General features: G+C 43.4%; 1 long non-coding RNA gene across 5 annotated transcripts in view; it reads left to right on the forward strand.

Annotated features, from left to right (window-relative positions):
• The window catches only part of LOC117056826, a 63,378-nt gene extending 44,744 nt beyond the window's left edge, over positions 1-18,634 (forward strand). Inside the window, exon 5 of one of the 5 annotated variants that reach the window (XR_004427757.1) lies at positions 18,213-18,634. This is a non-coding gene — a long non-coding RNA (uncharacterized LOC117056826). Of the gene's footprint in view, positions 1-2,660; positions 3,793-5,606; positions 5,768-13,611; positions 13,627-18,212 lie in introns of those variants that run through there. The other 4 variants (XR_004427763.1, XR_004427767.1, XR_004427766.1 and 1 more) reach the window with 4 other exon arrangements.
• The last annotated feature ends 257 nt before the right edge of the window (positions 18,635-18,891 follow it).

An 18,891-nucleotide genomic window follows, 5' to 3' on the forward strand; every position in this document is an offset into this window, starting at 1 on the left:
TCATTCCAGCTGTCTATATATATTCCTTTCCAGCACTAAATCTGTCCAGGGACCTTTCAGAAATACTGCATTAAGCCTCATGCCTTCGCTTAGTGAATAGAAATGTGAAAAGGATGGAGATAAAAATCAGAGGGACACACAATAGCGAATGTTCTATGATTTAATCACCATTACAGCTTAAAACAGCACAGTCGACATTCACCCTTGGTAAGTCAGGGATAAATCTCTGTCTATGGCTGCCTGGAAGAGTGACGGCATGGTAACACCAGGTCCGTTGACAAAGCAGACCCCCAGAGGCGGTGCAAGGAAAGAGTTGAAGGGCACTGGAAGCTGCCTGTTTCAAGAACTGCTGTTTACTAGCAGAGAGCCCAGTCACTGCAGTGGCTGCTGTACCGGCCTGGTGTAACTGCCCAGAATCTTTGGCCAGTTGCACCAGAATATCCTGGCTCCATCGCCCACATGCAGTTGCCACAGGTGCACACACCGAGGCACCCATCTTCCTGTTGAGCAGAGGGTGTGCAATAAACGTCTCCATCATAGTGCTGGGCCAGACAGAGAAGTTTCTCTGGCCAGTGCAGCCTGTGCACCAGGCATCAAAAGTGCTTTGTCCCAGCTTGGCTATGTATGCTAGTTGTTGCATGTTTGCTCTATCCCATTGACTGTCCTGCCCCTGGATCATCAAGTCAAAGGCTGGAAGGGCACAGAGGAAGACTTGGTGGGCTGCTTAGACCTGTAGTGTGGAAGTTCCCTGGCCCTGGTCTACACTGACTGGTAGATGCTCCTTAGTGTTTTAAACAGGGGTCTTCCCATCCCTACATGGAGATGTCAGGTATTGAACCTGCAACTTTCTGTATGCAAAGCACACACTCTATAGACTGTTGGTTCATAGTTCACAATTGCTCATTGTTCACATAGCTCTATCAGCACGTAGTGATTTATATAGCGACATAAGCAACAAAAAAAAGGCTTAAATTTTGGCAGTTGCAAGGGGAAGAGGAAAGAAGGAAGGAAAAAATGGGAGAGGCTTTAAAAGAGGATTAGACAAATTCATGGAGAATAAGGCTATCCATGGATATTAGGCACGATGGCTATGCTCTACCTCCTTTGATGAAGGCAGTATGCCTCTGTACACCAGTTTCTGGAAACTGCAGGAGGGGAGAATCCTGTTGCTCTCAGGTCCTGCTTCTGGGCTTTCAGTCTGCACCTGCTTGGCCCTTGTGAGAACAGGATGGATGCTGGATTAAATGGGCCTTCAGTCTGATCTGGCAGCAAAGCTCTTCTTATGTACTGCAACTGGGGATGGAGTATGCATTTAAAGCTGAATGCACACAATCCACACATATGAACTGAAACACAGCTATCTTTTGAAATCCGCACAGCTCTGAATTTTGCAGTGCAATTCTCCTGCCAAGTCATGGGCACAATAATGCATATACAGCGGTACCTTGGTACCCGAACGGCTTGGCTCCTGAACAAATCAGCTCCCAAACGCCGCAAACCCGGAAGTGTTCTGGTTTGCAAACGTTTTTCGGAAGCCGAATGTCTGACTTGGCTTCCCCTTGAGAGCAGGAAGCTCCTGCAGCCAATTGGAAGCCGTGCCTTAGTTTTCGAATGGTTTCAGGAGTCGAATGGACTCCCGGAACGGATTAAGTTCGAGAACCAAGGTATCACCGTATTAAGGTAAGGAGTGCATATATTAGTGAAAATAACATATAAAAATGCATTCTGTTAGGGGAAATAAAAAGTATTAGGAAAAACATGTTATATAAAAATGTGTCCATTAGGCAAAATGTCATATGAAAACATGTATAGTGAGAAAAATTCACATTCAAATGCTCGTGAATTTTCATAATTTTTTAAAAATTGCTAACTAATGTGGAAAACTGAACTAAAGACTGGAAAAATGAGAATATTTTTATTTATTTAAACAAAATACAAACTTACATATACATACACATATACATATACATACCTACACATAAGACAAATACACATTAAACACACTTACACTTATAAATCTAATTCCATATACTTTTTCATCCAAATATTTTTATTAAACAAACTCTTTAAAAATATAATCTCATTCTAGCCTCCTGATCACTTCAGTAAGGCTGAATTTGTATGTTTAATGTTTAATTTAATGAAGAGATTAAAGTGGGAAGCCTAAAGAAAAGACTATATACGAAAAATGAGAATCTGAGAGAAACCAAGAGAAGCAGATTTGCCCATCCTCAAGTAAAACCCCCATGGGGAGGCAGATTCAAGGGATAGGAAACTGCCTTATGCTGAATCTGTCCATCAGTCCACCTGCCTTTGAATACCAGATTCTGGGGATCACCAATAGGGAGAGGGCTGTTGTGCTCGTACCTTCCCTGTTGGTTTCCCAGAGGCATCTGATTGGCCACTGTGGGGAACAGGAAGCTGTACTAGATGGGCCTTTGGTCTGATCCAGCAGGGCAATGTGCAAGCTCATGCAGTTACCTGTATTAAGGTAACATTGAATTGGAGTTTTGCAAAATACCTGCATATATCTGAAACAAAATTGAGGAAGGGGAAAGGGGAAATCTAAACATGCTGAGGAAGACTGGTTTGGTTTTTAGAAAGTTGCCCCATGCATTTGGGGATTGTTTCTCTCTTTAAAGGGCATAATTCTTTTGCAGCTTCTTCAACAGAGAATAAATCAACATTCATCACTGAGGTTCTGGCAAGGACAATGATGTTAGTTCACAGAAACAGCAGAAGCAGTGGCAAAAGTCTTCTTGAACTGTATTGCTTTGGACTGCAAGTGGAGAGGGAGTCCTATTTTTGAATGCCCCCTTGCACTTAAATTCCACCCCCCCCAAGTGATAAACTTGCATGTCCCATTATGACTTCTGAAGCCATTTATCAGAGGAGGAAAACCAAAACAAATCACTGCTTGTCTGCATCCCCAGACCTGGAAGTTTTGTCTAGTGAGATGGATAGAAAAACAAATTTCAAAAACCCCAGCCTTAAGAAAGTTCAGTGGCTACGGACTTCAGACGTGCATGTTGAGGAACATCAGAGGCACAATTCATACCTTGGAGCACTTTTCCATTATCAAATGGGATTCCCACTTCAGCAACTTGAAAACACGCACATCTCCTTGGAGAATTTCCTCAAAGATGCGGTGCGCATGGCCTGAAGAGCTCATATTTCTAATCCTCTTCAGAATGGTTTTATTTTTTAGGGGGGGAGGGGTGGTGGAAATGAAAAACAGCAGCTCATACTAGAAAGGAGATGGAGAGGAAGGCAAAGAATCCTTGGCTGGAGAGCTGAGAAAGTGTGGCAGAAGTCAAACAATCTTGTATGAGATGAAAGCGGTTACAGACAGCAGAAATGGCGTTTCCTCCGGGGGGAAGCGACACTGCAAATTCGTTGTTCAAAGTTCTCATGTTTCATCCTAACAAATTCCATTACATTAGGAAGATTAGAAAAAAAATTGCATTCTGTTTCCTTGGGCTGTGAAAATGTAAGCAAAATAAATTCATTGAGGAAGGGGGGAAGGGGGGGAAGAGATGTGATATTTTCCTTCTCAGTAGTAGAAGGACCCCAATATTTGCACCTAGCGCAGCAAAGAAATGGGGGACGTGGGGTTGCATAAGGAAGCCAGGAACGTTTTGAAGTCCGTGTTCTCTATAGATCACATTTTACATGAACAAGAATGAAATGGAGAGACATGGGCAGGATTATGAGCTACTGTTGAAAGATTATTATTCTGAACAATTAGTCTTATTTTTTGGAAAGGGTTTCAGGCAAAAAGGAAAAGGGGGAAAAAACCCCAAAGGCATGTGTTAATGCTGCTGGGGGCTGAATTCTGAGTATTTTGTCTCTAGTCAAATTTTTAGGGAACATTTTCGAGAATGCACATCTCCTTTTTGTAATGATTTTTTTTGGGCACCGTTGCAGCAAACACACACACACACACACACACACCACATTAATCTGTATTCCCCACATTTGTTTTTGCCCCCAAATGACTTCATTTGCCACATAGCTAAGTCCCATTGACTTTGTGGCACAGTGATGTTCTTTTTGTTCTGTGTTCCCTGATTGGTTGGAATCACTTATATGACTAATCCAAGAAGGTGAAAGACGCAGCAATGAGAGGGAAAATAGTCACAAAGCAACAGCCCGGGGAAATAGCCACAACAAAGAGGACAAAAAGATGTGGCTTCTTTTTGGGGGAGGAAAGGCATCATAGTATGTCTGCAAAATAATTGTATAGAATACAAAATCATTGTAGAATATTCAGCACACTCTTATTACTACAAACACACAATATGCTTGGCAATTAACTGATCAGATAACAAAATCCATCACACAAGTGATTGTGCGGATATTCACTGGCAGTTCGATTGGAGCTGGAAAAGCACATAGAGTGGGCATTGCAGTGGTACTGAGAGGTCAGAAAGAGATGGAATCAAGTGGTGTTCACTGAAGGATGGCCAGTGAGGAATCTGATCTGTTGGCTCAAGTCAAGAGGAGGGTCCAAACATCAGTGGCAAATCATGCAGACAGTCCCAAGACTAGATCTCTGGCCTCTCCCACTTTTAAAGAGTCTCAAGTGGTAGAGTTGAGGAAGATCTCTCTGCTTGAAATCCTGGAGAGCTGCAGCTGCTCAGCAAAATACTGGCCTATACCAGGACAGCTCTATGTATGGGATAATTTCTGGCATCCCTGATTTCAGTCATACATTAGTTGGAAAGCCCTTTCTTCAAAATGTTCATATAGCCAAGAAGATGCAAGAGTGTCCAATTTTAGACTTCTGTCCCAGATCCTTGAAACCAACACACAATGACTATAGCTGCAATAACTCTCCCCCTGACTCAGCTGTCCACAGCACACTCAGCATCGTAATCATGCAAATTAAATACAAATTTTAAAAATTGCCCCCATTAAAATGATCTATTAATGTTGTAAGGCTCCAGCACTTATGGAGAACGGTTCTAATTGCCTGATCTTGCCATTGGCACATCTTAAAAGACCTGGCAGATCTTGAAGATATTTACACCTCTGGGATTAATTTCATTGTAAGGAATTAACTTTTGGCAAAGCTTGGTTGCTGCCACTAGGAGGGAGAAAAAAAGGTTGCTAACATCTGCTTTTTAAAACTGTTATATTGCTGGAGAAAATGAAAAGAGTTGTGCAAATTGCCTGAATAAAAAAGTAAGAATGTGCCACTTCCCTCACACATATATCACTTTTGGTTGAACTGCAACCAAAAAAAACTAGCTGGTTAGACCAAATGAGTCTGTAAAATTCAGCCTCACCTCCTCTCTCACTGCAGCTGATCTGCAAACATGCCAATGGCTTCTATGACATCACAGCTTTCCAGCCAATCAGTGTGAAAGAACAAAATCCAGAGTCATAGCTTGGCTTGCGTCCTTTGATTAAGCACTTGGACCACTAACTTTCAATAGATTATTTCTACAAAACTGCAACCAACAGAGAAGGGGCCACAGCTCAATGGTAGCACACATGCTTTTCACTCAAAATGAAATGCGGCAGTGGTGGGGAACCTGTGGGCCTCCAGATATTGCGTGGACTCCAACTCTCATCAGTCTAACCCAATTATGCACCTGCAGGGTGACTGGTTCCTTATCACTGTCTGAAGAGGCAAGGATTACAACAAGACCATGCATAGGAAGTGCTTTGAAGCCTTGGAAGTGCTGCACAAATGCTAAATCTTACCGTTATCAAGCTCGATCAAGCATCCAGAACCTTTCCCAGCCCAGGGGCCATTTTCACTTCTAGGCAAACTTTTTTTATTTATTTTTGCCGGGTTTGCTGCTGCATGTCAGCGGTGGGTGGGGCCAGAAACAAATGTGAGGGGAATAACAGGTGTTACTGGTATATCTGTACAGCAAGTTAATTTCTACACACACAGTCACACACTGCCGTCCGTCCAGGCAAGCAAGAGGCATGATTAGACTTCAGTGGCACATTCCAGCCAAGCCGAAAATGCTCAAGAAGAGTGTTGGGGTGGAAAGGGGTGTGGCCTGGGGAGATTCTTGGGGGCCAGGGAGAGAGGTCTGGAGGGCCACATTCAGTCTCTGGTCATGAGGTTCCCTGTCCTTGAGGTAGATGGAACAATGGGCAGATATAGTATGCCTGCTTCCTAAGATCACATATCCTACAAAAAGGCCTCATTTATTTATTTAGCTCGGACCAGCAAGAAAACTGCATTGCAAAGCCTGCTGCCCTCCTCCAGCACCCGACTTGCCCGTCCTGATTTGCAGCATAGCTTGCTGCTCCTAGCGTGATTTCCTCCCCCTTCCTGCCCCCTGAGCAGAAACTGGAGCAAAGTTTAGCAGAAATGCATGTCATTGAATGGAGCTGAAAAGAAGGAAGAGGCAAGTGATAAGATCAGAGCCTGCAGCGCCTTGTTTATGAGAACATCCTCTGTGTAATATATGTCTGGACTAGGTGAAAGGATGGTGTCACCCCCAACATATTTTAAATGCTGCGACTGTCAGGCAAAAAGACAATGATGTACAAGTTTATACAAAACACGCACACACAAAAATATGGCACCCAGCAAGGAGAGTTTTCACAAGTGAGGATCCTGCTTCTGTGGAGTTTGCAATGCAAAACTTAAAAACGAAGATGGTATTGGTTAAAATGTTTATCTGTGTTACGAACAGCCAGTCTCTTTGCTTTTCCTTCTGTGTGAAACAACACTTTGAGACTGGTTAAAAGGTGACTTCATATGTGAAAACACCTTTATAGGGTCAGAACCTCAACATACATTTAAAGCACTACTGTATCATACCACCTGAACAATCATGGCTTCTCCCGGAGAATCCTGTGACCTGTAGTTTGTTAATAATTGTTTAGAAATGCCTATTCCCCCCACAGAACTACAATTCTCTGAGTTCACAGGGGAGAAGGATGGATTTTTAACCCACTCTGAAAACTGTAGCTTTGTGTGGGGAATCGGGGTCTCCTAACAACTCATAACAACTGTTAACAAACTTAACAAACAGTTGCCATGTGTATTTTAATTTGCTGCCCTTGTCTGCTCAGTGCAGACAATGGAAGATTCTCCTCCACATCTCACCACTCTTCAGAACTCCCTAGCAAGGCTGGTTCCAGCAACCAGCATCTTCTGGTAATTTCCAGGTTCCAGCAGTCAGGCCCCTGACAAGGTTGTCATGCCCTCTCCTCAATTGCCCTCTTCTGACCAGGAAGATGTGCCATGTGGCTAGATTTAGCCACCCTTATAATTTCCTGCACCTATATGCAACTATGTGTCACTCTGCAGCAATGTGGGGAATTTAAAGAGTGGCTATTGCTGACCACTCAGCACTGCTTTGAGCCAGGTAAGTCAAACCAGACTCACTGACAACCTCAGCCGAGTTTCTGGAAACCACGGGGGGAGGGCGGTGCTCTCGTGCTCAGTTCCTGCTTGTGGATTTCCTAAAGGCATCTGGTTGGCCACTGTGAGAACGGGATGTTGGACTAGATGGGCCATTGGACTGATCCAACAGGCTCTTTTGATGTTCTTATGATGGGCGCTGCCAGGGCCCTCTCAAATCTGGAACCCTTCCCCTCCCTAGGGTTTTCTCTGGGAGGCCCATCTCATGTGGGAAGAACTGCCAGGTTAGCTAATGCAAAGTTCTTTGAAGGATGTGCTTTCAACTTCCAGGTCTCCCTTCAACCCTTTCCTCCAAAAATAAAAGAACAGGATTCCTGGAGCAGAGCATAGGGTCTCTGAGGGGAAACCTACACCCTCACCGGCTTAATTTAAAGACCCACAGCAAGGCTCCCTGCCTCTTTCAGGAAGATCTTTGCTTTACTCTTAGTAAAGTCACCACACAAAGCAGCCCATTACTTATGCATTCTCTCTCCCTGTCCCCCCCCCATCGCCTCGTTCCCCATACACAAGAAGGTGAAAATAATAGAATAAACATCATATACTTCATTATGATATCGGTTTACACTTCTAGCGCGCACAGAAAGAGGCCATTTCATCAAGCTAATTGCCTGAAAGTAAAAGAGAGGGAACTTTGGCTATTAGTCTATTATGGGGCTTTTTTCTTAATCACAAATAGGGGGCTGTGGATCCCCAGGGAGGATGTGTATTTCTAATTTACAATTGAACCACAGATCCGAGCAATCAATCTTGGGCAGCACTTTTACAGTATAATTGCTGCAACATCACAAATAAGAGAGAGTCAACGCCGAGTTTCAGCTTAGAGGTAGAGGATATTTACCAGGCATTGGTTTAGGATGGGGAGGGGGGAACAGAGAGTCACACACACACACACACCACAGCCATGAATATGCAATGAGGGCTCATTAGTGCCCTTGTGTTGCCATGACGAATGGCATTATCCCCAGACCGGTGCGGCCTAAACATGAATTTTATAACGACCCATTTATCATGACTTGTCATGAGCTTCTTTACTGTATCTTCCAGTAGCTTCTGTACCTTTCTTCACGTTGACATCAGAATTCTCCCTCCGCTCTTCTACTGTTGACTCGATTATGGGCTCCTAGTTTTCTTTAAACAGTGGACACTTATATAAAAATACTTGCAAGGTCAGCAAGATGCTTCCACAATGGTAGTACTCATGGAACAGGTGGTCTCTGGGTCAGGAGGAGAGGTGTGCTTGTCCGGAGTTGTGGCAGGGTGGGTCAAAGATCCATGACTATTTCTGCAGCAGGGTCCTTGTCTCAACCATGCTAGAGCCGCCCAATCAGCATGAAAGGAGAGGGTTTTAGCTACTGAGAAGAAGTCTTCTCACCCTTTGTGCTGATTGGAGCCAATCAGAGTGAAAGGAGGTGAGTCGGCCACTGAGGATTGGCGCCCAGTGTCATTCTGAAGAATGAAAGAACATTGAGGGAAGAGCAGTGGGATCCAGCAGTGAAGTTGGATGGTGGGAAATTCAGGCCCGACAAAAAGGACTTCTTGATATAGTGTATAGTGAAATTATGGCATTTGCCATCAAAGCCCTGCCAGTGCTGGCCAGTGGTTAGGATTGCAGCCTAACAGGATCTTTAAAATCCTTCCAAGAGTTTAGAGGTGGTGAGTAGTAATAATTTATGAAATGGCAGCTTTAAGGTGGCAGCTGCTTCCCTGCCACTTTTCTCCAGGTTTGCTCCACTGTCAACTCCAAGGTGTTGATCAGAGGAAAGAAATCTAAACACATAAATAAGAAGAAGATAAAGGAAGTAAACAAGAAACTGTCCATGGGACATTCCAGCTTCAGGCTTGGAAGCAAACGGAAGAGGTTTAGAGCAAACAATCTGCTATAGAATGTTATGTAAGATTTTAGATTCCTGGGACAGTAAGATAAAGAAAGAATTTAGTCTCGATATCCTGCTGGTAAAACTTGCCAGCTAGCTATGCACAGCTTGATATGCTAGTGTTCTCTCTTTCCTCACCCCCTAAAAAAGGTTGCAATCTCCCCCTTGCATATTTTGTTTCCCCCTTTTCCTTAACAAACAGGATGGAGCAGGCAAACTAGATCCCTGTTTGCTCCACACTGGGTCCTTGCAAGCTGCTCTAAAAACAAACAAATAAAAAAAATTCAAATGATTTCAGCTGTCCAATTTGAGAGAAGTTAACACTTTTGCTAATTGCAACCCGACATAAAATAAGCAAGGCAAGCCCTCTTTGCCTTCTCTGCCACCGCTGTCTTTACTGACATCTCCAGTCATTAATGAGTTAATAAGAATCTCGGCCTCATCTGTGGAAAGATAAGGCCAGAAAGAAAGAAGAGCATTGTACACATAATGACAGGTTCCCTGTTGCCTCCTAAGATGCCATGGGTCAGCCATGTTAAGAATGTGTGTGTCCAATCATCTGCTGATGTTTATCAGAGAGGCCTGGAGCGCAACCTGACACAGGGCAGTTGGGGAGTTACAATGAATAAAGAATGGCTCCCCTGGCTTGTTGGCGGCTGTGTGAGAGCGCAAGGGGAGGGTGAGGAGGGGTGAGCTATATATACTAAAACACGATGACATGAGCAATCAGTAAAGCAATTACAAGACAAGTTATTGGATGAAGATGGCGCAAGGCTTCTGGGGGCACTTTGAACGTGGGATCTGGGGCAGTCCAGTTCGCCACAAGAGGAGGGCTTAACTCTTCAGGCACCTGGATGAATGTCTAACCCTACAGGTCACAGTGGCAGCAAGGGGAAATGACGGACATGGCATTGCCTGGAAGTGTTGGGTGTTGATCCAGCACTGTGTAACTTGTGGTGTCCAAGTCTGAATACAGCTGCAACTCTTGGGGATTAGGAACCAGGGCAGGCTCAAGGTTGCTGTGTTAATACACAGAGCCCTGAACAACTTGGGACCAAATTAGCTTAAGGACCACCTGATTCTTTATGCTCCACTTCAATCACTGAGACCCTCTGAAGGGGCACTTTGGGCAGTTCCCCCATGTCCCCGAGGGTTGGTTGACTTTTACCAAGGGCTGAGCCTTTAGTGTGCCTTTGGAACTCCTTGTCAATAGAAAGCTGGCAGGAGTCCTCCCTGCTTTCTTTTAAAATCTGTGTTTTTTTCAGACTGGCCTTTGACCCACAATCTTTTCTTTACCAACCAGTTTTTCTTCCTTTCTTTACCAACCAGATCTTACTGATATTATTGCAGTTTTGTGGAATTTTTTTAAAAAATACACTGCCTTCTTGTATTTCCTATGAAAATGCAGTTGATAAATATTTGAACAAATAAAATAAACCTAGTAACGTAGGAAGTTGGCTTCTACCAAGCCAGACCATTGCTCCATTTAGCTCCGTATTGGCTGCACAGACATTTGTCCGTATCACGAGACTTGGTTTGCAAATTCTGAAACATAGCTGATTGTTTCCTGTGTTCTATCATTGTACAAAGATTGAGGCTCCAGAATTTAGCGCTTCCCTCCCTCCTGGTCAGTTTTATAGCCCTTAGGGTTGTACACAGAGATTTGTAATAAAGTGTGGCCATTATGTCTGTGATCTCACTCTGCCTAGGTGAACCTAAGGGGATTTTGTTTATGACACCCCTGTTGATTGAAAATGAACAAAACCAATACATGTTGACTCATGACAATGGGTGTAATGCTACTTCCTGCTGTACATGTTCTTCAAACTTATAGAGGTTACTGGTTTAAGGGAGTGGTTGTTAAGCTAGGGCTGTGTTAGTTGTATCAACCAGGGTTGGGAAACCTCAGCCTCAGGGGGGGGGGTCAAATATGGCCCTCCAGGTCTCTCTGTTTCTCTCTTTGGGTCCTCCCCAGACATATCCTGGTTCTGCCTGGAGAAGGTGGGAAAGCGTGTTCTCCTTCATGGAGAGCACGTGTTGCGGTGTGGGCCAGCAAGTCACCCCCCCCCACAGTTGGGCGGGAGCGTACAGATGGCCACAGCTACAATTGGGTACTTGGTGTTGTTGGGGAGATTTTTATGTTGCAATGTGTTGATGGACAGCCCAGTGGGTTTAAGATGCTTGGCACACCTTGCAATATTCCTCTTTGCTGCGTGCAACGGATCACCCCCTCCCCCCCTCGTTTATTAGGCCTCTGCGTTGACCTTGCTATGCCTGTCATGGGGTCGTCTGCTTTTGTGGCAGGAGCCTGGTAGGAATTTTTCCAGTTGGCTGATTGGCTGGAGCCTTCTGGTTTTCGCCTACTGCGTAGCAATTAGTCACAACTTGTAAGGTTGGCCGTTAGGCATTGGTTATTATGTTGGTTGGTGGAGGGGAAGTGGTTGGCTGTGCCTGCCCCTCCAATGCTGCTGCTGCGCGGGGAATTCCGTTAAAGGAATCCAGGGGCTCACCATGCTTTTGTCCGTATCCCCCGGTCGGAGACCAGGGCCACGCAAGAGCTCCTGTGAGCATTTGGGGAGAGTTGTTGGATCTGACCCCCGGCTCCTATTCTCTCCCCAAAGTGTTTCCCCTTTACTGACGGTCATCAGTTCTGTCCCCAGTGGGACAGATAGTCTAAACCAATGCCTATGCAACCACTCACATATGATGTATTTTAATAAAGTTGTGGCCAAAATTATGCCAAAAACCAAAACCTAAATTACTGTCTGTGGTGTGAGTTATTCTGAGGGGTGATTGGGGACCTCGACGCGCAAGGTGTGTGTGTGTGTGTGTAAGCCTCTCCATTTGTGTGGCTTTATGTATTCTACTATACAAAGCTAAGAGTCACAACTGTCACTTTTCCTCTGCCCCACCCACTTTTGCCTTTTATTCTGCATACCACTGGCATGTGGCTCCTGAAAGATTGTCAGCAAGGGAATGTGGCCCCCAGGCTGAAAAATGTTCCTCACATTTGATATAAATAAAAGTAAAACAACTAAAACTAGTAATAATATCAGTGTGGCCAAGGTCTGAATAATCAAAGAATGTGGGATGGGAGGTGGGACAGGGGGGGCTCAGTAGGAATTTTAAATAAAGGCTGTTTGCTTTAGAGTTAAGAGACTTCTTCAAAGGCTTTCTCCCCACACCCATAGATTTAAAAAAAATCGTCTGAGCATTTAAAAGTGTATTTCTCTTGCATATTCCTAACACATGCTTTCCTTAAACATAAATCCTGCACCGACCTAGGACTGTTCATTAAATAACAAGCAGGGTTGTGGGGTTGTTTTTTTTTTTTTTTTTTTTTAAAAAAACCCCAACAGTTTAAGAACTCCTTCTTCTTTAATTTGAAAATTAACTTGTTGCCTAAAGGTAACACTTCTCCGTTGACAAAATAATGGTAAGAGATTGACCTTTTCATGAATGGATTACAGGCAAGAAATAATATACTTTGTCACAGAGCATTAACCGTGCCTGTTGAAAAGGTAAAGACTGTGTACAGAGCTTACGATGTCAGTGGCTCCCTTAAAAATATTAATTATGTCAGTTAAAACACTTGAAGTCGTTGAGTCGGTGTCACATCCTGACGACTGGCATCTCTTAAATTCTCCTGCTTACAGCTCCATCTCAAAGAAAACAAAAGTAGTCATTGGGGGCAGGGGAGGGAGGAAGAGAATCCCCCTTTCTGTTCCTGAACCCAAGAGCCTGCTGGAATATGGACAGCAAATGTGGAATTCTTCTAAGGAGGCGGGGGAGAGAATTTAGTCCTGATTCGTGATGGGTATCATGTTACCTTCAGCTGCACATGTTCTTAAGACTTATGGATGTTATTGGTTGAAGTGGGGGGTTATTTTTTTGTACTGTGTTAGATCTTCACGTTGCTTATTTGAATGCAGAATCTGGGCCTCTTTGGACCACATCTGATTTTTTTTTTGTGTGTGTGTGTGTGTGCATGTAACAGGCTACGCTTTATTTATTTATTCTGATTTAGAAAGATTTATAAACCCCCTAATCAAACAGCTCTCTAAGCTGTGTACACAATAAAACTGCAGATAAGACACAGCTAAAAGCCACAAAACTATTTAAAAAAAACAAATATAAGAAAGACAATTATAATTAAAGCACAGATAAAATCAGTAAAACTTTTAGAACCAAGATAGGTAACTGAATTATATGTTCCAGGTTGGCTTGCATCTAAAACCACTTAGTGAGGCTGCCTGCTTAATGTCAAAGGACTCTGAAAGACCTCCTGCCCTGTGTGGAACTCATTTATTTATTTAATACCCGGCTCTTCCTCCACAGAGAGCCCAGGACAGCAAACAGAAACGCAAGTTTAAAAAAGAAGAAGAAGAAGAAGCAAAAACATTCTAAAACATTTAGAGCATTCAAAAAACAATTGCAATTAAAAGCATCTAAAAGCAGTTTCCATTAAAAACAGCAACCCCACATTATTTCATTCAGCGGTCACGGGGCTGGCCAGAACAGTCACCAAGTGCAAGCATGAATGGGAATGTTTTCAAATTCCTCCTGAAAGTTAATGATGATGGAGACAGGCGCACCTCGCTGGGGAGGGCATCCCACAACTGGGGAAACCAGAGAAGAACACTGGGATCAGTTGGAGAAATTCTGAATTTGGCACTGCACTCTGCATAGGGGGGTAACTGAAAAAAGTCATTTTCTAGTATTGACACTTTGCTACAAAATGCCCTGCCCCCTGCTTTAAATGAAGCAGCAAACACCAGTTGCTTCAGTTGTTTTTATCTGCCTGGACTTCCCCTGACCCTATGATAGGATTGCCATACATCAGGATTTAAACGGACGCAAATAGTGTCCAGGGATTTTTTTTGAGAAAATTGGTGAAATGCCTAAAAAAACGCAACAACTTTGAGCTTTGAGTTTCCTTAGGAACCTGTCTTCACTGGTCTGAACACCCCAAATGAATAATGTTTTTTATATGCTTTTATACTACTCTTTTACCGATTTTGTGTTACATTATGGTATTATTGTTTTTATGTTGTACCCTACAAATATATATATAATCATCATCATCATCATCATCATCATCATCATCATCATTATAATATATATAATGAAACGAATAAAAGTGCTGCCTACCATATATTTTGGAAAGTTGTTTGTCTTTTTGCTATGTGTTTGAAACACCTATTAAGATATCATAACCAAATCTGTATAATGGTTCCTGAGATCAAGAAGCAGGTTTTTTTTGTCTGTGTCTGGATACAGTTGGACATTTTGAATCCAGATGACAGACCAAACTTTTCAAAACTGCACTGATTTTAACCACAGATGCCCAAACTGCACTGATATGTTTCTCATCCTGAGCAGCACAGGGTATGAGGCTGATAGGGCATACAGGTGAAACTCAAAAAATTAGAATATCGTGGAAAAGTCCATTTATGTAAGCAATTGTTTTCATTAGCTACTGGAGTGTAATATATGAGATAGACTCATGACATGCAAAGCGAGATATGTCAAGCCTTTGTTTGTTATAATTGTGATGATTATGGCATACAACTGATGAAAACCCCAAAGTTGAAATTGTGAATTTGGGGTTCTCATCAGCTGTACGCCATAATCATCACAATTATAACAATTAAAGGCTTGACATATCTTGCTTTGCATGTCATGAGTCTATCTCATATATAAGTTTCACCTTTTATGTTGAATTACTGAAAGAAATGAACCTTACCACGATATTCAAATTTTTCGAGTTTCACCTGTATATAAAATGGGACTTAGAAGGATATTGTATTAGATACCTGGGGGCCAGATTGTTGTGGGTGGAAGTGTCTGAAATGGACCCCTGCAGAAGAAGCACCTGGTCTCATCCTGGGACACTGCCCTCCTTTCCCAGACAGAGAGCATATGCAGAAGACAACAGTAGAATAGATGTACCTGGTCTGCCCCTAGCAAAAGGCACTCTCTTTCTCTGCCTTAGGGATAAAGTCGGGCAACAGATCTGGATGCAGGAAAAGCAGCTAAAAGCAACATGGGGAAAAGGTAGTACCACTCCCACCTTGTGGAACAAGACACCTCTGGCAGTGGAGGATGGCCCATTATAGCAAATGGGGCACTGCCCACTAACCTAAGCTTGTTCTCAGTCACCCCCCCCCCCGCCTGCCTGCCTACTTACAATCAGGACAGAGGATAGCACTGTCTGTCAGGTTCCTCCTCCTCTGTCTTAGGATTGTCTCTTGTAGAACTCAGCAGGCAGGAAGATGGGGACTAAACTAGAATTAGTTGGCTCTGCCTGTCATCAGCTCTGGCTCCACCTACTTTTGGGCTCCCTGCCTCCCACTCCAACAGTCTGCATGACCACCTGTTGCCATGGGTCTATGGTGGCCATTTTCTGGGGGACTCTCTCTCCATGAAAATGAAAATTTGTCAGCATTTTAGAGAGCTCCCCCCCTAACATTCGGATTTTGTATGCACTTTTGACTTACAGACACATTTCTGCAAGGAATTTACCCCAGTTTATGCACATTACATGGTTGGAGATCTGCCCTGCAAAATTCAGTGAACTGTGAATTGTGCAGGATGGTTGTGTTTCAGTGTTGCATTTTGTTTCAATGCATTTGGTCGTTTCTCCTTTAAATGCGAACTGAATTGAATTTCTCCCCCAACCCTACTGAGGAGTGTGGCCTGTGGAAATGAGCTGTAGGGAGTTCCAATGGTCAGATGTAAAGGCTTGCAGGGACCCCATTTCGCCTCAGGGCTTGAGGGTCCCCTTCTCTGGTATAAAGTAACTTTGAGGCTCCACCCTCAAAGGAACAGGCAAATACGGAGCCTAGGCACTCATGGTGAGTTAATTCAGCAACACCAAGACCTGCATTAATCGATGTTTAGACTGGAAGATGAAGAGCAGGGGTCAGCAAACTTTTTCAGAAGGGGGATGGTCCACTGTCCCTCAGACCTTGTGGAGGCCGGACTATATTTTGAAGAAAAAAATGAACGAATTCCTATGCCCCACAAATAAACCAGAGATGCATTTTAAATAAAAGCACACATTCTACTCATGTACTAAGGCCTTAAATGACAATTTTAGGTTATATTTTAGTGATTAAGATTTAACTTAGATATTTTTTAACTGCCACTATATCTGTATTGTCCCTGTTATGCCCAATTGCAAAGTCAAATGTATCCCTATTGTGTTTTATGACTTCCCTGATATTGTATGTGAGTTGGAACTGGTCTGTGACCGAAATAATAAATTTATTATTATTTATTATCTACTCATGTAAAAACACCAGGCAGGCCCCACAAATAACCCAGAGGTGCATTTTAAATAAAAGGACACATTATACTCATGTAAAAACACGCTGATTCCTGGACTGTCTGCAGGCTGGATTTAGAAGGTGATTGGGCCAGATCCGGCCCCCGGGCTTTAGTTTGCCTACCCATGATGAAGAGTTTAAAAGACCCTGAGAAATAAACAAAATAACAGGTATGCAACCTGGTACTGAAAAGACCACAAAGTGGGTGCCAGGTGAGCTTATCTGGGGAGAATATTTCACAGCCAGGGAACCAACACTGAAAGTGCATTCTCCAGTAGCTTCCCCCCACACTTTGCTTGCTGGGTGCACCCAAGAAGGGCCTTTGAGGATGATCTCTAGGTCCAGGTAAGTACACATAGGAAGAGACAATCCTCAATGCAGAGCAATAAAATTGTAGAGTTGGAAGAGACACCAAGGCCATATAGTCAAACGTCTTGCAATGCAGGAATCACAGCTAAATAATCCCTGACAGATGGCCATTAAATCTCTGTTTAAAAACCTCCAGTGAAGGAGTGTCACCTTCCAAGGTAGTCCATTCCACTGTTGAACAGCTCTTGCCACCAAAAAGTTCTTCCTAATGTTTACTCAGAGTCTCCTTTTTATCATTGGTTCGGGTCTGGGGAAACCCAGACAGATGGGTAAACAAAGTATTATTATTATTATTATTATTATTATTATTATTATTATTATTATTATTATTATTATTATTATCCTACCCTTTTGAGTAGTGGGAAAGAAGCCCCTGTGACAGCCCTTCAGATTTAAGAAGATGCCTATCGTATCACCTCTAGGTCTTCTCTAGGTCAAAGATATCCAATTCCCTCAACCATTCCTCATAAGGCTTGGTTTCCAGACCCTTGTCCATCTTCTTTGCCCTCCTCTGCACATGTTCCAGCTTGTCAATCACCACCACCACCACCACCACTTTTCTTAAACTGTGGTTCCCAGAACTGGACACAGTGCTCCAGGTGTGGTATCTCACTTTGAACTGAGTTGGAAGATGGGCTGGAAGGAATGGCCCTTCCTTGCAGAAAATTTAGGCAGATAGGAAGCTTTTTATGGGGCACTCCAAGCTCTGCCTGAGTTGCGAGGACCTTCATGCACAGCAGATGCTCTGCCACTGAGCTATGGCTCTTCCACATAGCTTTCAAGTGCTGTATCCATGATATGCGATAAACGTGTAAATGCCCAACATTCCTTCCTCTGTAGAAGTTCAGAAAAGTTCTACGCAGTGACTAAACCACACGGGTTTGGGGTTTATTATGCAGATGGATTCTGCACTCTTCTGTTTTTCACCCCCCCCCTCTCTTTTATCCACTTTGAAATGTTTTGAATTAGAATAGCTTACTCAAGGTCACTGAAGGCATATGGTCCTGCTCAAAACTTTAAACAAAACATTAGTTTTTACAACCCTTTGTAATTTGGTATTGTATACAACACGGTCATCGACGGGCTCACTGTAATCTTTTTCAGTGGGTGACAGAAATATGAGAGGCAAATTTATAAGCCATTTAGTGAAGCATTTAATCAATTTCATGCATAGGAAATAACTCCAATTGCTTTGCTTTATCAATCTTCCTTTTATCCCCCCACCCCGCCATCCTGCAGAAATGCTGTTGTCGTGCTTTCCAGATATACGGAAAAGCTGGAACAATTGGCGACGGATGCAGACTCTTGCAGAGCATCAGGAAACGTCTGAGGACCAACTTAATTTGCCATTCATTGCCAGCTTCAAGAATCCCATGTTTTTGGAAACTGTGAACAAGTTTCCAGGGAGGGTGCAGGGAGGAAGAATTTGGAACATTTGCAGAGAGCAGCGCAGCCCCATAGTTATTCATTAAACACTCCTAGCCTAGAATGACCTCTTGACATTGCACAGAGGAGCAATTCCTAAAGTACCCACAATGGCTCAAACATATATAGGTGATCCAGGTAGCTCTGTCAGGGTGCCACAATTAGGAAGGGGCCATGTCCCCAAGGCAGAACATATGTTTGGCACGCAGAAAGTCTCCACTCCAGGCTCAATGATCCTGACTTAAACCACGGGCAAGGGAGGGGGAAATTTCTATTGAGAGCTGCATTGCCTCTATTGATGGGAGCAGGAAGCAAAATATGGAGCCAGAGCTAAACATATCATTTTTCTTTTCTCTTTTTGCTAACCAATTCACCCTCCACCCTCACTCTCCACAGCACTCTCGCTCCTCTCTCTTTCCCACCCAGGGAAGGGACAAATTTCTCTTGCTGGAGGTCTCAACTGATTACTTGCAGAGGGCTTATTTATTTGTCA

This window comes from Lacerta agilis, chromosome 13 (assembly GCF_009819535.1).
Source record: "Lacerta agilis isolate rLacAgi1 chromosome 13, rLacAgi1.pri, whole genome shotgun sequence".
In the NCBI taxonomy this organism is placed as follows: Eukaryota; Metazoa; Chordata; class Lepidosauria; order Squamata; family Lacertidae; genus Lacerta; species Lacerta agilis.